Source organism: Muntiacus reevesi, chromosome 5, assembly GCF_963930625.1.
Source record: "Muntiacus reevesi chromosome 5, mMunRee1.1, whole genome shotgun sequence".
Taxonomy (NCBI): domain Eukaryota; kingdom Metazoa; phylum Chordata; class Mammalia; order Artiodactyla; family Cervidae; genus Muntiacus; species Muntiacus reevesi.
Genome location: NC_089253.1, coordinates 110877578 through 110900648, shown reverse-complemented (window position 1 = coordinate 110900648; position 23071 = coordinate 110877578). Strand labels below are relative to the sequence as shown.

Sequence of the window (23071 nt, the reverse complement as noted above, 5' to 3'; positions counted from 1 at the left end):
TATTAATAGTAGAGTAGGTGCTTAACAAATCCTTGATAAAAGACTGAAAAAAATCCTGTGATCAGTGGATTATTAATGCATCCTTCCAAGTCAGTGCTAGGAACCGTCATGGTGCTTTGATAAGAAGATTAATCTGGCCCCGGAGGAAGGAATGGCAACCCACTCCAGTATCCTTGCCTGGAAACTTCCAGGAACAGAGGAGCCTGGCGGGCTAGAGTTCACAGGTTCGCAAAGGAGTCAGACATGACTTAGGGACTAAACAACAACAACAACAAGAGGACTAATCGGGGACTTCCCTGGCGGTTCAGTGGTTAAGATTCCATTCTTCCACTCCAGAGGGGCACGAATTTGATCCCTGGTCCCCCGGTTGGAGATGTTCCCCATGCTGCCCTGCAGTGCAGCCAAAGAGAAAAAGCAGACTAATCTTGTTAGCATGTTCAGAAGGCCAGAAACAGCAGGCCAAAGACAGCCTGGGTTTCATGGGGAAGTACTCTGTGATGGAGGGCAGAGATGTCCTATGGGAAGGGATGGGCTTCAGAAGGCTGATGGGTTGGAGGTGTCTGCACAGGGAGTGGAGAATTGGAAACTCTGCTGCCAGATTTCTCTTATGTCCTAGTCTAGTGTTAACAGGCTTAGCTGAGGTGCCAGTCACTAAGGCAGGGCCTGAGCAGAGGAGACAGCAGTGAGCAGCAAACCCTTCAGGGTTCCGTGTCCTATGAAATTGAATTAAAATAGAAATTCTAAGGGAGGCTTCGTGGATGAGGGAGCATTTAACATGGGCTTTGAGATGTGCAGAAAATGAAGGTTCTGAAAATGCATGTGAGTTTTGTTAATTTGCCAGGAACCTAACAAGAGTCTAATAAATATTTTTATGAATGAAGAAAATAAATGGGCAGATAGCAGTGGTTTTTCCTAGTCTTTTTCGGAAGAATGACTGGGGGTTCCTCTCAAGTTGGGAAGCTTTTGTTGCTGCATCAGGCCTTAGCCACTCAAGCCCATTGAAGAAAGCCCATTGATCTTTGAGGAATAAGGTTCTGTTGTGTCGTGTAGTCTGTGCACGGACTGGAAAAGAATTTCCAGTCATGAAGCAGAACGAGAGGAGAATAGAGTTTATTAGAGTGGGAGACACTGCTAGAAGGTTGGGCCAGCTCAAAGGAGAGCCATCCCCTCTTGAGGCCTAGTAGCCAATTTTTATAGCCTCATGGCAGAAAATTTCTACTGGAAAGATGGCATTAGGTGATTGGTAAGGATGCTATAGGGTGGGTAATAGGGCAGGTATTTTACTTAATATAGGGTGGGGGAACAGGCTGGTTTAGATCAGGAGGTTTATGGTAAGAGTTGCTACAGGGCTTGGTTAGTTCCTGAGATTTTTGTCCTGTGACCTTGGTGTAAGTTTCCACACCTGTGATCTTGGTGTAAGGCTCCACACCTGTGACCTTGGTGTAAGACTCCACACCTGTGACCTTGGTACAGGGCTCCACATGCTGGATATGAGGGGTGGGGGTTCCAGGAGAAGTCAAGTCACCCCTTCCCTGGACCAGTGATCAAGAAAACACCAAGCAGGTGGCACCCCGTGGCCCAGGATCGACCTGGCTGCTGATCTTGCCAGTGACCCTGGCCAGACTGGGGAGGCTCCCGCATCCGCTGACACATCCCCAGGGCTGGGAAAGAAAGACAGGTCTTCCATCGTGTGCAGGGGAGTGAGGCTGTGGGCGGGGAGCCTCAGACAGAGCATGTTGTGGGGGCGGTGGTAGGCTCCCCAAGGAAACAAAGGCTCAGCTGTTAGAGCATCCCTCGAGGAGTCAGGCATTTGGATTGTGAGGCTTGGGTTAAGGAAAGGGCTTTCTCTGCAAACACAAGAGATGCCTGGAAGTGATGAGCCCGCTCCAGATGCTTGTGGGAGGCAAGACTGAAAGGCCCAGCGTGGCTGGTGGTCAGGGTCACGGCTCTACCAAAGCAGGTCTTGGGCGCTGGGGGTGAGGAAGGGCTGGACTTGGTTTCAGGGCTTAGAGAAGGAGGCTCTGAAGGTGGCTGGAGGTGAAGGGGACACAGCGGAAGACCATGTTGAAGGAGAACTAGAGGGGAGCTCAGCTCTGTCCTCTGTGATGACCTGGGGGTGAGATTGTGGGAGTGGGAGGGAGGGGTTCTATGTATACATACAGCTGATTCACAGAAATGAATACAATGTTGTAAAGCAATTGTTCTCCAATTTAAAAAACATTCAAGCTTTACCATCTAGTCCTTGACCTATCCTAAGACATTTCCTTCTCTGTGCCTTTTCTGTACCTGTGCTGCCCTGGCCCAGAGTGGGTGGGGGTGGGACAGCTGGCCCCGCTTCAGGAGGCACAGAGTCCCACACCCCCCTGAATGGCTAAGGTGTCAGTGATTCTGATTTCCTTGCACTTCATGGATACTCAACAAACACAGCACAGTAACAATTTCTGGCTCAGAGATGCTCCCCTTCTGGAATACTATTCTCTACCGAGGTCAAGGGGTCCCCAAATAACCTAAGGGAGCAATGATTTTCCTTCTCACAGCTTCTAGGATCAATTAGAAATAATAAAAGTCTTGGGCCTGAGAATTAAAAATTGGGATGGATCTAAAATACTTTGCTCCCAAATACCTTATTCTTTCAGATATGATGGTTCTAGTAATTCAGATTTTAAGTGAGACTGAAAAATGCTCAATGGGAAGAAGATAAGATTTCTTTGCAGAACAATAGATTAAGTGTTTTTTTTTTTTTTTTTTTAATATTATTTTATTAGTTGGAGGCCAATCACTTTACAACATTTCAGTGGGTTTTGTCATACATTGAGATTAAGTGTTTTTAAAATGAATAACAGCCACAAAGTTAAAAATTCCAAAACTACCTCCTGAATTAATCAACCAAGGAAGCTGACATTTCCATTATTCTGATGTTAGCAAGACTTTTAAGTGTAAATATCTCATAAATACTAGAATGTCATATTTTCAAGGAACTTTTTTCCTTTTTTGGTTAAGACATAAGCCTTGTGGGATCTTAGCTCCCTGACCAGAGATTGAACCCATGCCCTCAGCAGTGAAAAGGCAGAGTTCTGACCACTGGACTACCAGGGAATTCACACAAGAGACTTTTAAAGGTGAACTTAGCCCAACATACACACTTGACAGGTGAAGAAACCAAATCCCAGATGAGAGGCTACAGTAAGACATGAAAAATGTGTATTCAAAGTCTACCTTCTCCTGTGCTGACTGAAAATGTGATGTCAGCGTGTCCATACCTGGCACCTGGCTGCCTGGGACACCTGCAAGGCTGCCGTGGGGTGATGTGTGGTTTGAGTTTCCTCTGCATCTTTTCCTTTGGGAGGACACTCCTCTTCTTCTAGATCTGGCAGTCAAGGTGCTGTTCATCATGGGAGGGCCCTTGACTCAGGCTGGTCAATAGTGACAGAGTTTGTGCTGGAGTGGGCATGTGATCCAAAGCAGAACTCATGAAAGTCTTTTCTTGGGATTTTTACATGGATGGACCCAAAGCTGCAGAGCCCATGTAAGCGTGCTTCCCTGACTGCAAAGAGGAGGTATATGAAGTAGGAGAGAACAAGGTTACCCTGGGAAGAAGAAAACCTAAAATTAGATAGACAGATGATTGACACATACATTTGTGTATACACACACACACAGGAACCTAGAAAGAACTAATTCCTGCACTTGACAGTTCTTTTGCTTGAGCTAGTTTGTTATTACTGTTGTTATTTATTTTGGCCGTGCTACCTGGTTTGCATTAGGTCCCAGGCCAGGGACAGAACCTGTACCCCCTGTAGTGAAAGCACAGAGTCCTAACCACTGGACAACAGGGGAATTCCCTACTTGAGCTAGTTTCCATTAAACGTCTGTCACATACAAACAAAAAAAACTTGTAATCAATACAACACTTTTTGAAAAAATTTGTTTTTTAATTGAAGGATAATTTTACAGAATTTACAGAATAATACAGAATTTGGTTGTTTTCTGTCAAACATCAGCATGAATCAGCTGGCCCTGTGACTCCATCTCGTCCTCTGTCATCCCCTTCTCCTCCTACCTTCAGTCTTTCCCAGCATTAGGGCCTTTTCCCATGAGTTGGCTCTTCACATCAGGTGGCTAAAGTATTGGAGCGTCAGTTTCAGCATCAGTCCTTCCAGTGAATATTCAGGGCTAATTTCCTTTAGGATTGACTGGTTTGATCTCCTTGTGGATTAAGGGACTCTCAAGAGTCTTCTCCAACACCACAGTTCGAAAGCATCAGTTCTTCAGTACTCAACCTTTGTCCAACTCTCACACTCATACATGACTTTGACTAGATGAGCCTTTGTTGGCAAAGCAATGTCTCTGCTTTTTAACATGCCGCCCAGGTTTGTCATAGTTTTTCTTCCAAGGGGCAAGTGTCTTTTAATTTTATGGCTGCATCACCATCCACTGTGATTTTGGAGCCCAAGAAAATAAAGAAATGTAAATAGAATCCCTTTCCTTACCTACAATATCTTCCCTGGAACTTGGCACTAGGAGAAGACTGGGGGCCTTTACTGTTGACCACATCCTTCTTTTGTCTATTTAAAAACATTGACAAGACAATCTATTAAAAATATATAAACATTTTGAAAAGTTACAGCATCCACCAGCCAAATGCAACTGTTGATTTGGCCACAAGACAGTGATGATGCACAGGCTTTATTGAGTTCTGCAGCTCACTTTTTGCATTATTTAGAAACACACAAAAAATGGCTATCTTCATTGTGGTAACGACTGTATAACACTCCTCCGTGTTATATGGCAGTTTATTAAATGTTCAACATTTAAAAAAAAGAATACCTAGGTGGTTTTCTATTTTTTGTTGCTTAGTTGCTAACTAGTGTCGACTCTTTGCGACATTGTGGACAGCAGCCTGCCAGGCTCCTCTGTCCATGAGATTCTCCATGGCAAGTATATTGGAGTGGGTTGCCATTTCCTTTTCCAGGGGATCTTCCCGACCCAAGGATCAAAGCTGCATCTCCTCCACTGGTAGGTGGATTCTTTACCACTGAGCCACAAGCGAAGCCATCTTCTGCTACTTTTCTGCAAAATTTTGTTTAAATTTATTTTCAGGTAAAATGTTGGGCTACTTCCAACAAGTTCCCTGCAAACTGCACAACTGTGTTTGCCTTTGTAAATGTCATCCTTTCTGCCCTCGGAATCTTCTGCCCCTTTCCTTTTCAGTCCTTTTTTGGTTAACTCGTTTATACTTTAAAGCCCTGCTCTGACACACTGTTATTCATTTGTTCTTCTTTTATGAAGAATTTACTGAACCAAGTGCTATGCTGGGAGCTGGGGCTATGACAAGGAAGATGACATTCGTTCATTCATTCACCCAACAGGTATTTCTTGAAGGTCTAGGATCTGCCAGTGGCAGTGTTAGGTACAGGAAACCCAGTGGTGAGTAAGAGAGGTCCCTGCCCTTGTGGAGCTTAGATCCTATTGGGAGATAAAAGGCAGAATTCACTAAGGAGTGGGAAGTGTTCTCCAGTCATTTATTTCCGTCCTTCTCAATAGCTCTTTCTTACCTGTGTTTCCGACTAGACTGAGGAATGAGGAGAGAGGCTGTGTCCTTCGCTTCATTGCCTGCTGGGCAGTGCTGCGCTCCTGTGCTGAAGTGGGCACCTCTGGTGGCAAAAAAACCCCCAAAGTGGGTTTTGTCCTGTAGAGGAAAGGCAGTTTCCTCCTTCAGGAGAACCGTGTCTATGTCTGTGAGAGCTAAAAACCTCACAACCCAAACCCAAGAGAAGCTGTTTCAGGTATTCCCAAATAGTCACCTTTCCTTCCTTCGTCAAGAGCAAAGCTCATCTGATTTAGGAAAAGTGGCCTCATTCACAGCCCAAGTACACCACAGGCTCCAGGAGGAGCATGTTCAGGGGAGGGCCCAGAAAAAGTCAGGGGGAGGCTTTCTGGAAGCACTGCCCCCACTCGGAGGGGGTCTTCTAGACGGAATGTCCAGAGCGGGGGCCAGCGCTGCCGGGCAGCCAGCTTCCCTGGACCACCCTTAGAATACCAGCCCGACAGCAGCCAATTTGTGGCCTTTTCTTTACACTGTGAATTGTTAGCAGTTTCTAAATAGGCCGTTCATTTTTCCTTTTAGCACAGAAGGGTCTCAGAACTCCGAATACCATGAGGGGCCTGAATGTTTCAACTTAAAACATTCCCCAAACCGCAGCCCTCGGGTGAGATGCGGAGCTAGCCAAGGGTTTGGAGGAAAAACAACCGCCCCCACCAGCCTGGAAACCAGTGGGCACACACACAGCTGGGTCGGCTTGCTCACAGAGGCTGGGAGACAGCGTTTTTACTGGTCAGAGTTAATCCGATTAAACCACCTTCCCTTGACTTCCCTTCTGCCGGAGGAAATAAACCCAGTCTGGGGGCTGGATGCTGAGTGTGTGGGGCATGGGGCATGGGACCAGGCTGCCCAGGGTACCTGGAAAACCCAAGCCGCTGCTGCCTCACTTCTTCCTCCCCGATTGTGGGAGGAAAAAAAAAAGGAGAGAGAGAAAGAGTGAGAAGAGCTTTTGTAACATTCTCACAGGAGCATTTGATTCAGAGAGAAGCCTAATGGCGCCAAACCGCAGCTCAGACCCTGCGTGGTCGGAGGAGCAGCTCCCAAGAACACAAGAGAGGTGGCCCTGCAGCGAGGCTGGCTGGGGCACCAGCCCACCTGGGAAAGATCAGATCCTTGGAGTTGAGGCTCCCAAGGCCCCTACAGACATCCAGTGGGCAAAAGAGATCCCAGAAGGCCTAGTGGACCCATGCAGTGGGCCGCGCGGTCTCCCTGGCCGCTTTCTGGGGGAAGAGCGGCTTCGCCAAGTGCTTTGACATCTCTGTCTTGATGAAGACCCCAAGGTGGCATTTGCAAGCAAGATCTACCTAAGTCGCTGCAACTCAGGCCGCACCAGAGGGTGACGAAGACCTGGGAGAGGTCTATTCACTGCCCCTTTGCCTGCAAGCATGTAGCCTGAGGCTTCCACAGGTTTTTCGAGGATGTGAACTTCATGTTGATCGTGTGGGGGCTCTGCTGCTGGAGATCTCTCTTGGAGCCGCATCACGGGAGGAAATTCATGAGCCAGAATGAGACCCGCTGCTACCTGCGGCAGATGGCCCTTGGCTGCACCCAAACGGGCTTGTTCACCGGTACCTCAAGCTGGGCAGAGTCTTCCTAAATGAGGATCTAGAGGTGAAAATAGGAGATTTAGACTGGCAACCAAAGATGAATATTTTGGGGAGCAGAAGATCCTATCTAAATACATAATGCTTCCCTGGTGGCTCAGTGTTAATTTGCCTGCCAATGCAGGAGACCGGGGTTTGATCCCTGGGTTGGGCAGATCCCCAAGAAGAAAATGGCAATCACTCCAGTATTCTTCTCTGGGAAACCCAATGTACGGAGGAGCCAAAGAGTCGGATGCTACTTAGCGACTAAACAACAACAAACCATTCCTGAAGTGTTAAGCAAGAAAAGGCAGCGTTTCCAGGTGGTCGTGGGGTCCACTGGGTGCATCATGTTAGTAAGGGCAGCTCACCTTTGAGATCTCTTGCCTAAACCTTACTGACTTCTGGATCAAGAAGAATGAATGCAGTGTTCCCAAGCACATAACTGCCTCTTCCAGGAGATGCTGTAGACAGACCCCACTGCCCACCTGGCCGTTCATGAGCAGCTCAAGACCAGTTCTTCTGGCTACATCCCAGCCCATTCCCCATTACCTGCCCCACCATTCCACCAAGATTTTCTTTCAATCGCTCCCAGAAGACTGGACCCCAGGAACAGAAAGCCTCTTACAGTCCTCAGTAAAGGCCTGGAGAACCCTGTGCCCAAGACTCCCTGGGAGAAAGAGGAACCAGTGGTTCAGGAGACCAGAGAAGCGGTCAAGTGCCACCTTGGTGACATGTTGTATTGGCCACGTAGCATGAAGTCTTCCGAGCCCTCTGAGAGGGGGATGATGAGGCAGGAGGAGGCTGAGGATTCTGCCAGCATCTCCATCTTCTGAGTCAGCAAAGTGGGGGGACTACTTGAACAAGTGCAGCCTGGGAATCAGTCGTGTGACCGAGTGTGGGGGTGCTCTCCAATGACTGGACTCATCTCGTTCTCTAGCCTGTTGATGTCTGTCTGCGATAGATGGAGTGTGATGGCACAGTGTTCCACCTCACTGTGAATTCCCATCCCAACTGCTCCATGAAGATCATACTCCACATATTTCCAAAACTCCATGAGGGGACACTTGCTGATGGTGGGCACCCATGGGAAGGTGTTGGACTAGTCCAGCAACCCATGTACCTGATTTTGCACATGCAGCACCATCATCCTGCACTCAGTAATGGCTGGGTACAAATTGGCATCTCCCAGGACCATAGCAAACTCAGCCTGTGTCCAGCGTGGCAGCTGTCACTACAGCAACTAGAAGCTGGGTTTCCCAAGAACTGCCAGAACTTCCTGGAGGAGTGCAGCTGCTCCAAGGGTCTGACTGGTCAGCCCCACCATGTCCTTCCGTGGTCAACAAGCTGCTGAGCTCTGGCTTGGCCTCTAACTGCCTCAGAACCGCCTCACAGCTCCTCCCCTGGGACTCGTGACCCTCCTCACCCCCACCTGCACCTTGGGCCCCTATGGGTTAGCTCCCATTATGCTGGTTGTGTGTGTGTACCTGATATTCCCCCAATCCCCAAACCTGGCGGCTAAAAAGAGCTATGTCATCCTTATAAGTGGGATTTGCTATATACATTATTTTTGTACATGTTGACTTGTAGGTTCTATGGCCAGATGAATTGAATAGAATACTGCTATACAATTCAGGACTGTTTTTCTTTGGCTTTATACATGTTAAACACATGTGAATCTTTCAAAAAAGCTATGGGGAGAGCTGATTGGCTACTAGCTTTCACGTGCGCTAGCACCCGTGGAGGTGGCGTCTGGGTAGATGGGATGGCCCCCTTCGCTGGGTCTTAGCCCAGTATGTCAAGTAACAATTGTAAACAAATTCAGTGACAACACATTATTAACAAGTCCTTTGTAAAGTGCCTTTGACAAAAGGCAGTCGTCTGCTGAGAGCGGTGGGGAATCCTCTGCTGGTAGGGCCCTGAGAATGCTGAGCTGACCCTATCAAGAGGACAGGTCTCTCAGGACTGGTCTTGAGGGAAGATTATGGAACTTCTGCAACCTCCTTTGAATGATCTGCTGACTCCAGATCATCTAGCTGGCATGCAGAAAAGCTGGGAAGATAAGCGGAAACCTTGGGAAGGCAGAGAGGGGGAGAGGGAGACAGGGAGAGAGAGGGAGGGAGAGAGAAGGAAGGAGGAAGGAGAGAAGAAAAGTAAGGAACCCCCAGGGGTAAGTGCAGTGCGGGACGGGCTGCCTGGGGCTCCTTCCACGTGCTCACAGCGGCCTATGTTCACTACGAGGAGTACTTGGTGGGTTTGGTTGAGGAGGGACACATTTAGGGGAGCTGTTTCAACTGGAGGAAGGGAAGGGGAGAAGGAAGGAAGGAAGGATGGGAATACTGGAGGGAAGCTGGAGAAGGTGGCTCAGTGGTGGCCCAGGCAAAGAATGTGATCAAGCAGAGACGACGTGGCGTGCTGACCCAAGGCACATGTGTGAGTGGCAGTAAGGCTGAGTGGTTACAAGCTAGGCCTCTGGGTCAGATGACCTGATCCTGGTTCTCCCATGTATGCAGTGTGACCTTGGGCAGGTTACTCAATGTCTCTGCGGCTCAGTTTCCCCAACTATGAAGCTTCCTAGAGATTATCCGGAGGATTATGCGAGAGAACATTTAGTCTCTGTTCGGTATGTGGCAGTGACTGTTATGAGGATGGATCAGTTGGGGACCAGTTGATGGCCTTGATGTCACACTGCCCACCAGTGATGTGGATTTTGTCAGTGTTTGGTAGACTCGGCTTCTGCTAAGAAGTCCATTTCACCTGGGACTTGAGGATGGGAAATCAGCTCTGACCATGACCAAGTTTCAGTGTGTGAAGAGACTTCACTTTACCTGAATCTTCCTACTTAAAAGCAATGACCCCGTTTACTTATAGTTTGGAAAATCCGCAAGCTTTTTCCTTCCAATTTCGTGTGGGGGAGGAGGGGTGGGAATGAGGAGATGTTTGTGGCCCCTGGCAGCTGTCAGAGGGGGCCCAGGAGCAGCAGAATTCCACTGAGTCCCTAGGAGCACAAATCTTGAAGATTATGTCAAGGATAAAAGAGGGTTTAGGGTGACGATTTAAAGCTTCCCTTTCTCCTTTTTCAGGCAAGGGCCTGGGAAGGGGTGGGAGCTGAAAACAGACAGAGCCTTGTTAGTGACTTGAATTTTCACACGTAGAATGACGGAGCTTCGGAAGGGAGTTTCTGCTCCGCGTGGCCCGCTCATCCCACGCCATCTAACCTGATCTTTAAATCGGCAACTCCATTTGTATTCCAGTCTGATCATGGGAGACTCATGTCCCTGTGGGCCCCAGCCTTGGTTTGTAGCTGATGAGAAGTGTTCAGGGGAGGCTTCAGCCAACACAAAAGGGCTGTGGGGAAACCAGCCAGCCCCAGGCTCACCCCACAGCTGGGGCCCTGGGAAGCAGGGAGGTGGCAGACCAGTCTTTACAACTGCTTTTTATAGGATCCTGTCTGTGTTGGTTGTATTCAAGGCTCTCAGTTCCAGATAGGAGAGTAAACCATGAGAACTCAGTGTCAGGTCAACGACCAAGTGCCGAGCATACCAATGACCACAACTCCGGGAACAATTGGAGCAAGTGCTTGAAATTCCATCCGTGAGCCTGGCTGCCCCACATCGGGGGATGCTTATGTCTCGGGTAACATCCCCGCTGACAATTCCCAAACTCACCAGGATTCCAACCACGGCAGCCCCAATTATAACCATTATAACCCCACCCCACACTTCGGCTCTGTTCCACATAAGGTCCTGTTCTGAGTGTTTACTTGAGAGATGCTGCAGAGAAGATGAGCAGCCACTGCTTCCAGCCCCCTTGCAAAGGGGACCCGGCTCTCCTGGGGGTGGGAGCTGCCTTCCCTGAGGTTTGTCAATTTGAGGGGAAGGGGCTTCTTCCCAAGATTCTGCATATTAGCCTGAACACATCTCCCAGAGCCAGGGGCGTCCTGAGAGCTGAGGAGCAGTGGGGTGAGGAACACTGCTGGCAGGAGCAGGCTTAGGCTGCAGCTTGAGGTCAGCGATAACCTGGGGTCAGTGATGAGGGGTGAGTCTCCCGTCCAGCATGGGGGAGTTCACGAAATTCTCTTCCTTCAGAATGGCTTAAGCAAAATCCTGCCTGGACACCCGATGAGCCCTTGAGGCCTTTCCCTAGCCTGAGCTCTTCATCTTCTGGGGGTCGATTCATTCTCTTGTCCACCACCAAGAGGGACTTGCCTTTGTGTGTCCCCTGGAGTCCTCCTCATTCCTCACCTTTCCCGGTTCATTCTCATCATCATGATAGGTAGCAGAGTTGGGTGCTTCCTTTTCCAGGCTCTCGCAGCCCCTTGGAGTGTGTGGATGGACCAGCACACACTACAATTCCATAGCTCCCTGCGGGCAGGGTTCATTCTGTCCATCTTTGTTTGCTGGTGACCATCTCAGTGGCATACTGGGTGTACAAGTGGCCTGCGGACCCTCCCTGCGTCTCACAGTGGCCTGGGGAGATACCTAAAAATACCCAGCCCTGCTCCCAGAGATCCTGACTTGAGTGACCTGAGGTCTGGACATTGGTTGTGGTCTGAAAACCTCCCCAGGTGACCTAACCTGCAGCCATGCTTGAGAACCATTCCCCCAGAGTAGACCATTAATGAAAGCTTGTCTTAGATGAACCAGCAAGCTTTGCCCAAGTGATACCTTCTCTTTTGCTGTGTGTGTGTATGTGTGTGATTCTCAAGCCCTACTCACCCCTAGCATTTATTCACTGGTAACGCCATTAGTGTGAGCCATAGAACTCTTGGCAGTGGTGTTTATACACTGCCATGTGTAGAATGGATGGCTAGTGGGAAGCTGCTATATAGCACAGAGGCAGCCCAGTTCAGGGCTCTGAGATGACCTAGAGGTGGTGGGAGGGAAGCTCAAGAGGGAGGGGTTATATTTCTACATAAGCTGATTCACTTCATTGCGTAGCAGAAACTAACACAATATTGTGAAGCAATTGTGCTCCAATTAAAAAAAAAAGTTCTGGAAGGAGAGCTCCTGGCAGGCATTTCAACTCTGATGTTTGAAACAGCACTGAGCAGCTCACAGTCTTAGGAAATTCCTGCTCTAGCATGAGGAATTCTCTCTCATTCTCCAGCATCACTCCACATCTGCCAAACCTCTTCCTCACTGCTTTCTAGACAGGCGGCCACGTCTCTGAGCCTTGTGGGAAGTAGTCGCGGGCAGGTCTGAGGGGCCACGTGTGAGCCCCCAAGTGGGTTGAGCAGCCTGCAGGGAGCTGCATGTGGACAGGGTGTGTTATGCCAAATGGGAACACACACGAGATGATTGTATGAGTTTCACTCACAGCAAAAATGAGAGAAGTCAGATCACAAAACATTTGCTGAAATACCATGTGATATTGCTTACCTGTGGAATCTAAAAGACCACACAAATGAGCCTACCTATGCAAGAGAATCAGACTCACAGACTTAGAGAATAGACTTGTGTTTGTCAAGGGGTGGGGGGTGGGGGAGGGAAGGATTGGGCATTTGGGGTTAGCAGTTGCAAATTATTACATACAGGATGGATAAACAACAAAGTCCTACTGTATATAACAGGGAACTAAATTCAATATCCTGCGATAAGCCCTAATGGAAAAGAATATGAAAAAGAATGCATATACATATAACTGAATCATTTTGCTGTAACAGCAGATATTAACACAACATTCACTAAATGAAAAAAAAAAGTTTGCTGAGTCTAGTTCTATGTGCAGCTTACTGCTAAGGGCTGTGGGACTTCAGAGTACCTGTCCTCTGCGTGGGAAAGCTAGAGAAGAGGACCTCAAAATATGAGATGAAGCACAGATTTCCAAAGCTCCCAGAGCTCCAAGAGGAGTGACGTCCATTCCCTGTCAGAGCTTTGGTGTCTCAGCTGTGGCTGACGGCAGCCCCTGAGCCTAAATCAGCTGCAGCTGGTCCCTGGCACGAGGTCTCTTTTTGGATACACAAAAAAGAATAGAGGGGATATTTCCCAAATTCACAGGTACCATGTTTCTCATATTTGCTCCACTTACTTAAATTTTTTTTTTTTTTTACTATGTGTCAGATCTTGGTTGCAGCACGCAGGCTCTCTAGTTGTGGGGCGCAGGCTTAGTTGCTCTGCAGAGGCAATGTGGGATCTTAGTTCCCTGACCAGGAATTGAACCGCGTTCCCCCCTGCATTGAAAGTGTGAGTCTTAACCACTGGACTGCCAGGGACGTCCCTGCTCCAGTTAATTTTTTAAACACTGAAACATTGTTAATTCACCCTTGTTCCATTTCCTCTCCCCCCCTCCTTACTTAAGAATGAGCTTCTATAATTTCCATCTTATGTATGCCTAATCATTTTTTAAAATTCACTCTTAATATTTAGTTTTATTTATTTGGCTGCGCAGGATCTTAGTTGCAGCAAGCAAATTCTCAGTTACAGCATGTGGAATCTAGTTCCCTGACCAGAACTGAGCCTGGGGTGCCCTGCATTGGGAGTGCAATATCTCCGCCACTGTACACCAGGGAAGTCCCCCTCCCTCCTTTCTCGAATTTGGTATTTGTCTTTCCCATGTATGTTTTCCTATGCATAGTACCACATACATGGGCATCCACCCACAATATATGATATGGTATTACCAGCTTTCAAACTTTATATAAATGGCATCATACTGCATCTTCTGCATGTTTTTCACTCACTTCCCTGTTTTTGAGGTTTATCCATGCTGACCCAGGATTAAGGAAACTATTTATTCATCCATTCTCTTTTTGATGGGCTTTAAGAGTGCGTTCCATTTTTCCTGGTTAGAAATAATGCTACAACCTTGTTTGTGATGTGTATTTTGGCACACATCCGTTTCTTTCTTTCTTCTTCCCTACCTTCCTTCCTTCTCTTCCTTTTGAAGTATAGTTGAGTCACAATATTGTATTAGTTTCAGGGGTATAGCATAGTGATTCCATATTTTTGCAGATTATACTCCATTGTAGGTTATCACAAGATAATGGGCATAATTCCCCATGCTGCACACTGTCTTCTTGTTGCTTATTTATCTCACGCCCCTCCTTGCACATAGATGCTTCGCTCTCTCCTTAAATGCTGCCTCCATGACCATCACAGCTTTCAGACCTGCGAGCAGCCTGCCCAGGGCTCTGCCATGGGCTCAGTCTTCTTCAGTACCGGCAACTTGGCCCTTAGACTCTGAACTTGACCTGGTTTCTGGCCTCCACCTTGCACTTGGAGACCTAGACTTGACACCGGACTCTGTGCCTCAAGCCTCTCAGGGCTTCTGCCCCCTACCTGGCCCCTGCTGAAAGGGATGTTCTTTGGCAGGAAAGCTTGGCGTATCTTGGGTCTTAAGAGGAGATCTCATACACGTGGTCAGTTTTAACTGGACCTCAAAGGAAGCGCAATTTTCTGTAATAAGAAGAAAAGGGAGCATCTTCCTGAGGGCAATCGGGAGCCGGAGAAGGAAAATAAACATGGCAGAGTAGTACAGGGTGTGCGTGCATGCATGCTCAGACCCTTCAGTCGTGTCCGACTGTTTGTGACCCTGTGGACTGTGGCCCTCTAGGCTCCTCCGTCCATGGGATTCTCCAGGCAGGAATACTAGCGTGGGTTGTTGTGTCCTCCTCCAGGGGATCTTCCTGACCCAGGGATCGAACCCACGTCTCTTATGTCTCCTGCATTGGCAGGTGGGTTCTTGGCCACCAGGGCCACCTGGGAAGTATAGGGTGAAGCCTGGGCTAAGAGCAGTGGCTGATGGAAGCTGGGTTCTCTCCGACAGTGGGTAACATGACATGAATCTAGAAAGTTAAAGCTTCATGCTCCCCACCAGTTGACTTCGAGCTTTTGGGATGGAAAGGGTGAGTGGGCAGTGGCAGGTGACTGTGGCCGGGAAACCACATCATGAGGAGAAACTTTATCCCCTAGGGCCATCCCCGGGCCAGGCTGAGTGCGCCATGCTCACAGCTGGGACCCGTGGTCTCATTTCCCTCCAATTTGCTGAGCACTGAGATGCTATCAAATCAGTCTTCCTCTTCCCTCCACCACTCGCGTGGCACTTCCCGCCACTCCTGCTTCCAAGTAGATCTCTAGGCAAACCACCACAGGCTTCAGTCCCGCTGTGATGGGTGGGCCGGACCCTGATGTCATCTACAAGAGCTCGGGGAAGCAGACACGAGCGGTGGTCCAGCATCTTCTCTGCAGCTTGATGCCTCTGTGGCTTGAGCTTATGGGAAGCTCCCAAAGTTCCCTACAGGGGGTACCGGGAACCAGCAGGTGTATGTGTATGGGGTGCAGTGGGGACTGGGATGAGGTTAGGAAGCCCCTCAAGCTTGGAAAAGACCTTGATTCTGGGAAAGATTGAGGGTAGGAGGAGAAGGGGGGTGACAGAGGATGAGACGGTTGAGATGGGAGAGACAGGCTGATTGTTTTTGAAAGAACAAGCTTGGGTCCCAGGCTTACTCTGGGCAGAAACTTGGGCTTTTGTGGTGTCTGACAGCCCATAAAACTCAGCAGTGAATCTGAGCTTCCAGCCCCACTTGCTGTCAGGAGAAAGTCTGGTATGATTATCAACTCCTTCCCCTTGGCTGGCAGACCCCCACTCCCTCTCCCTTCACCATTCCCACCCTTATTCTCACCACCAAACCATCAGGAAATCATGAAGAAAATGTTTTCTAGAGCCAGGGAGAAGTGTGGAGAGAGGCTGGCGGGGCTGGCTGACCAGATCAATGCTTGTCAGGGGTGAACAGGTTGATGCCACAGGGAGGACAGAGCCAAGAAAATTTGCTTGTGGCTTCACACTCTGAGATTGTGTGTACATGTGCACTTCTCTCTGGTAGATCCTGGAAGGTGAGCGTGTGGGAGAGTCAATTGTTTTTGGCCTCCAGAATGTGCTAGATAGTCATGGAGTTTGAGAGTGGGGCATGAGAGAGACTCACACCTCATGAGGTACATACCTCATTTTCTTACTGTTCCTTAAATCTCCCCACCCCTGTTCCTCTTCTTGGGAGACCCCAGAGCCTGGCATCCATCATGTAAATAGCAGATGTCAGCTGAATGGAGTACTTTCGGAAAGTGAGTGGTTGTTTACTAAGCATTTACTATGGGATCTCCTCAGATCAAACCTATGAGAAAAGTGTAAGGTAAGCAGGTTCAGGAAGGTTAAGTAACTTGTCCAAGGTCTCACATCTAGGAGTGTGTGTGTGTGTGTGTGTGTGTGTGTGTGGTGGAGGGGGAGGGACGTACAAAAGATTTGAAAGGCTCATGGCATCATTTTTTATCATTGTTCATTTTTTCAGCTTCATCAAATCTATGAGGTTCTGAATTTGCAGAGGGGACAGCGAGGCTCTGAATTTGCAGACGCTGACTGTCCCTGAAAGCTGAAGGCGATGGAAACAAGGCTGGGGGCTTTCCAAGTGGGTGCTTGGTATGGTACTTTCCCTGTAAACACAGAAGGACCTGAACGTCTGTACATACAATTGGGAAGAGGACAAAAGAGTGGAGGGACAGGAAGACCCCAAGATCTTCTGTAGACCACAGCCTCGTCCCTGAGACCCAGGAAAACAGAAAGGCACAGAAAAGAACCGAGTCAGGTCAACTGTTAAAAATTATTTAATAGAAAGTCCAATGTCAAAATGTAACAATAAACAAAAATACACATGTATAAATATGTATATATAATTAGACCTGTACACTTTCTCAGACCCTTTTCAAATGAAACAGAAGCATCATCACATCTGGGTGGTCAAATCAAAAATAATATTCAAGCGACGTGGACCCACTAGTGCTGTGGGGAATCATAGTACTGCTGAAGCACTTGGAGGGGTCAAAGAATGTCAGTGGAGTGAGTTGGGGATATTGCCAAATGTCCTTTTCTTGAGACCCAGAGAGGGAAGATGAGCAACCCCATGCTCTGTACAGTGTATCTGATCTCTTAGCACCTACAGCCACTACTGTCTAGGAACAGTTCTCCTATTGGATGGGATTTTGAACTCTCGAAGCTTCTGTGGTTTGAGAGCTTGCTTGCCCTATCTCCCAGACTAGAAGCTCCTGGGGCGGGGGGGGGGGGGGGGGGAGTTGGTTTGCTTCAAGACCTTCCTATTCTGCAGGTCTGTGAGTGCCAGCACAGGGTTTGGGAAAGCGTGCCATCAAGGTGTGCTGATTTGCTCTTAAAATAGTGGTGTCCAAAGTGGCTGTGCACCTACGAGGGGGCACCCAAACCCTCAGGGGTTCAGAGAGAAAATACTAGAACCTCTTGTCTATAGTATTTTTTATCTTATTCTTTAAAAATTTCTATGCTGTGTACTTAAAAAAAAGTGCCTAATACATTAGTAGAGGAGTATATGAATATATACTTTAAATAAATTAATAAACATACGGGGGGTGCATCTTGCAAGGTTAATGCTGATAGGCATGTGTGGTCCAAAGAGATGGGCACCCACTGCTTTACAGAATCCGTGTGCACGGGGAGCCTGGGGAGGCTGCCCTGCTGGGCGCTCATGCCCCTCTGAGAAGCTTTTGCAGGTGCCCACAAAAGCAAAGCCTCAAGATTATCTCCCAGACCTGAATAAGAGCTGAGGTCTCCTGGTCCCGCTGCTCGATTTTCCTTAAATGTTAAGGCCTTATCCTTAAGAAAACACACATGCCCCTGGGAAGAGCACAGACACAGCCTTCGACCCTGGCAAGGAAGCCTTTTGATCTCTGCCGGGTGATGGAGAGGGAACTGGACCAGGGCAGACAATGGGGAGAGGATGCCCGAAGGCAGACCTGGCCAGATTCCATGACCACACCCCCGCTCAGGGGACCTTCTAGGCCTTCACTTTAAAGCAGGTGTATTTGAGGCCAAACGCTCTGTCAGTTTCCAGCATCGTGATGACCACAGGCTGAATTCTCATCAAAACGCCTAGGCGGCTGTGAAATTCGCGTGGGAACCACAAGACACAGAATTAGAAAATTCCTCTGCAAGGAGCCAGAGGAATATCTGGGAAAAGAGTAGGTGTGTGAGCTACAGTCTTTCTGAGAGTCCAGAAGGCTGGTGAACATGCCAGCCTGCAGCCAGGCCAGCAGCTGTGGGGTTTGTGCCAAGAAGGTGAGTCCCAAGCAGCCCTCGGGGCTCTTGGGGATCCCCGGGTAGAAGACCTGAGCCACTTAGCTAGGAAAACTGCCTTCAGCCCCCAGCGCCTTCAGCTTCTCAAGGAAATGATGCTACCTGCTGTGGCCTTTTCTTGAGTTTCTAGAAACCATGCTCTCCCACAGCTAGTGTTTGGATGCATCTAATTCTTTTTCTTCTTCTAACAATTTGTCTGGGGGGCAAGGGGAAGAGAAATCCAATGCTCTGAGCTCTGAAGAGGTTCTTTGGAAAGCCTAAAAGGCACCTGCAGTTGTCTGCACAGAGAGATCCTGCTGTCTCCGAGCCCCCCGGGGGGCCTCCCTGCCCCCACGAGGCTCACGGCCGCTGTTCGGGCTGGCAGGTATTTTCCACGTGCATACAGTCCATCTGTGCTCTCGTGTCTTGTTTGAATTACCCTTTCTTTGGCAGGACACAGGTGCACACGCAGACACAGCGGAGGCTCGGCCACCAGGTGGGACCCAACCCAGGGAAAGGCTGTCCCAGGGAGGCTGCCTGCGGGTAGAATGAATGAAGGCCTCATACCCAGGGTGGGGAAATCCTTGGCGGCTTCCCACGTATTTATCTTTGGGTGTACCCTCATCCTGAGCTCTAGGCCAGCCAGTTCCCAGGAGGTATTTTTAGTCTGGGTGGCTCTACAAGACAGGTCAGGATGACCTAGAGCCGTCCCCTGTATGCCTCTAAATCCAGCCTGGGGTAAAGCCCTTGAGAGCAAACAGCTCTGGGGGAGAGGACCAGGAGCTGGGGCAGGGATGGAGGATACACGGGAATAAATCGTCTCAGGAAGCATCTGTGCCCTTCCATGCTGAGGACGGGACTCCACTTACCTCTCTAGTGGGCTTCAGAGAGCCGAGCACCACCCACAGCCGCCTTATGCCCCCGGGCCGGGGTCCCTGGCTGCCTTGCCCGCGTATCTTCTCCTTCCTCAGCTCCCACTCCAGCTGCTTCTGCGCCTGCGGCCCCGACCACCCACGCTGGCCAGTCTTTCGCCTGTGTCCCATGCTGTCCCCTCAGCCTGAAGGCCCTCTGCGGTGCTTTCCCTCAGGCCTCGGACACACTCAGGCTTTGAAGTCCCTTCTTTTGGGACGCCCCCGGTTTGCAAAGCTGGGCAGATGTCCCTCTGAGATGCTCTCTTGGCACCCCATAGGAATTTCCTGCAGCACCGCCTCCCACACTGTCTTCCCCACTAATGACGGGCTCCTCGCGGGCGGGAGCTGGGTTTGGGTCATCCGTGTACTGCTGGCGATTAGCTCAGTGCCTGGAGCTAATAATGTGATGCTCCAAATGATCTGTTAAATAACTGAGTCCTCGACCCTGGGGAGTGAGTGAGTGAAAGTCGCTCACTTGTGTCTGACTCTTTGCAACCCCACGGACTATACAGTCCATGGAATTCTCCAGGCCAGAATACCGGAGTGGGCAGAGCTAATAATGTGATGCTCCAAATGATCTGTTAAATAACTGAGTCCTCGACCCTGGGGAGTGAGTGAGTGAAAGTCGCTCACTTGTGTCTGACTCTTTGCAACCCCACGGACTATACAGTCCATGGAATTCTCCAGGCCAGAATACCGGAGTGGGCAGCCTTTCCCTTCTCCAGGGGATCTTCCCAACCCAGGGATCAAACCCAGGTCTCCCACATTACAGGAGGATTCTTTACCAGTTGAGCTACCAGGGAAACTCATCAGGGAAGGCAACGCCAGAAATGCCACATCTGGGCCAACCTGGATGAAGGGGCCCGACCCCACTCCCCGTGCTGTCGTGTCCCAGTAGGCTGCAGTTGGGGCCACGCTGGCTGAGTGGGAGAGTGGGAGAAGCGCTGGGGGATTCGCCTGGGCCTGGCCCGTGTGCCGGATTGCCCAAAGCTGGAAAGACTGCTAATCAGAGTCCAGGTGGGGGAGCCCAGGTGAGTGAAAGATGCTAATGGCAGGCATCCGGGCACAGAGGGGGCGCAAGGCCAGACAACCAGCAGACTTCCATCCTCCTATTCGGGTCTCACTCAGACTTTGGAGAGTGTGATCACTAGCTTTTCCTAGTTTGGTATTATTATCATTATACTCATGATTTCTTAGATGTTATCTTAGAGATTATACAAAGCCAAATGCAGCTCTTCTTGAAGTACTTAAATGATAAAGTATGTATTTTTTCTCCATGTATCTTTCTGTGGCATGTATATGAGTGTGTTAGGAAATTGATCCAAATTTAGAGTCCTAATAAAGCAGCTGCCTGATTCTGCTCCAGGAAAATCGATACAAAAATTCAAAAATGAATTTGCGTCTGGCTCTGAATGGAAAAGCTGGCTTGCAATCGAAACTTCCCTTGCTCATTTGACTGTCAAGGGAGAAGGCTGTCGGAAGATCTGGACTGAAAAGGCAGAAACCAGGGGCTGTTCAATCACTTCTGGTCCAAGACCAGCGGTCTCCAACGTTCTAGAGCTATTTTTCAACCCGAGGGACCCTAAGGCAGTTTTGGCCGAGTTCGAGTTTGTGGTGTTTATGTTTACTGCCTCTAAGTCTTACTCAATCAGATGCATAAGCCTTGGGCTAAAAATAACCCCTGAAAAGGAAAGAAGGGAGCGTTCAGAGAAGAGAGGGAAAACAGTATTAGAATAGGGCCTTTGGTTTAGGGGTGAGTCTTGCTAAATTAAAGTGATTTTTCTCTGGCTTCCAAGAGGTAAGAGTCAGTTCCGACACCATCTTAAAGGATTTTGACAGCTACCATGTTAGAAAGAGGCAGGAATCTTGGGGACAGTTTTCATGAGAAAACAGGACATAGCACCCCCGTGACACAAGGAAACTCTTTTGATTCTTTCAAGCTAAGAAAGTGAGGGTGGAGGCAGGTCCCCTCTAGGCAGCACCTTTAACAGTTGCTATGGAGACATGAATCATCTTCTTCAGAGGTGGTTGTGCCTTTAGAAGTAAGGAGAGGAACTCCGGGGAATTCTCAGACTCTCCTGACCTTGGAACAAATTATTTAAATGCCTATCCAAGTCACTACATGACCATCTAAAACATTTAAGGTCTTGAAAGAGATTCACATCTAGTTTCAATGCTTACACCAGCCTGGGAAACACAGAGCTCCTAGTCCAAAGATCAAAAAGAGACGTCAAACCCTAGCACACAAGAAAGAATTTCAAGTTAATGGTCTAGGCATTGCCCCTCCTCCACCTTTGGAGATCAGGTTCTCTTAAACTTCTCAGAAGGTTAAGGCTTTTTACTTTCTTCAAAGGATGCATTCTGGGATGAAACAAGACTTGGGACCCAGGAAAGAAATCATGGCACTCAAAAGTCTGTTCTGGCCACATCAGATGCCTAACTGTAGACAACAGCCTTCTTTTCCAGATGCTGAAAGTATTCCAAGGAGAGAGAGATGTGTCTAAAACCCCAAAGCCTTTTCCTTCCAGGCACTAACACCCTGCTAGCCTCTCCTGGTTTGTTGTCGCTCATCAGATATGGGAAGGCCGAGAAAACACTCCCCAAGGGGAAACCATGCTGGTGATGAGCCCAGGAGAGACCCTGGAAGAGGGAGATGCCCCCAAAGGGTTGCTTTCACAGTGTTACGTTGCAAAGGGCATGATAATAATAAAATTTGGGGGAAAGCACTTGAATGACATCTTTCCTTCTTTCAACATGGGCATTTATGTTGGATAGACGCATTCTACACTTAAGATACACTACTCAGAACATGGGGGTAACTGATTCACTTCCCAGGATTATTGTGACAAGACAGTTATAAAAATGCCTAGCACAGTATCTGGCACAGAGTGAGTTTAAATAATAAATGTTAGTTCCTTTTCCTCTTTCCCTAAGATTAGATTAGATCCCAGGTAAGGTACAAGAGTCTTCTGAAAAGCATGGCATAAGTAGGGAGCCCATCCTAAGGTTTGTCACAAAAGTAAATCTATTTACCCACAAACCTCATATTCTTCCATGGCATTTCACTCTCTTCCAGAGACATACAAAAAAGTGACTGAAGTCAAGGGCATTTTCTCCCCTTGGAAAAACATGTCCATTCATTGGCAAAGGCAGTTCATAGAACTTATCCATGAAATTCCAAAGGTCGATGGCAGGCACCTGGGCTGTGTGGAAGCTGACTGCCTCACCCGGCTTCACACAAGCACCTGGGGTGGAGAGCGGGGCAGGGAGGGGAGTCCAGTAACCCACCTGTGTCCCTGAGAAGCCGCCTTCCAGCTTCGAGCCACCTTCTCATTATGCCTTTAAATGTATCTCCCCTCTCCCTGACCAGGTCTTATTCTTCTACTAGGGTTTTAAGCGACTTAGCAAAAAGTTTAATTTCTGAGAGGTACAAAGAAAGTAAGCTCTGAGCATATCTTCCAGGGGAAAGCAGATTTTATGTAAAATTATACAGTGTAATCTGATACTTGGTTTTTTTTTTTAAATGATGGAGTTGGGAGGAGGAAGGGGAGAGCCGATTGCTTTGCCTGTCATAAAAAATACATGAGTCCCAGAGTCCAAGAATCAGAGTCAGTATTTTCCTAGATTAAGAATTTGATAATTTTTCTTCCCATCAAACTGACATATTTGAGTTTCTTTTCTAAAACCGGTAGACACGGAAACGCTCTTTTAAATTCTTGCCGATGTCTAAGCAGGGCTTGTCATCAATATGCCAAGGGGCCTCATAGGCTACTGAGGTAAACTGCATAAGAGGTATAATTTCTGCTCTTAGCAGGCTTAGGGGAGAAGCTGGCCCTAAGAGAGAAGTCTCAATGAAACTGGGAGGACAAAGTTGTAAGTCACACTGGGACCGAGAGGGGGCGCCA

At 48.6% G+C, this 23071-nt stretch overlaps 2 pseudogenes; both read left to right on the top strand.

Annotated features, from left to right (window-relative positions):
- The first annotated feature begins 6429 nt into the window (after window positions 1-6429).
- LOC136169413 (serine/threonine-protein kinase PLK1-like) lies at window positions 6430-7288 on the top strand (annotated as a pseudogene).
- An 88-nt stretch (window positions 7289-7376) lies between these two features.
- Window positions 7377-8539, top strand: LOC136169412 (serine/threonine-protein kinase PLK1 pseudogene; annotated as a pseudogene).
- The last annotated feature ends 14532 nt before the right edge of the window (window positions 8540-23071 follow it).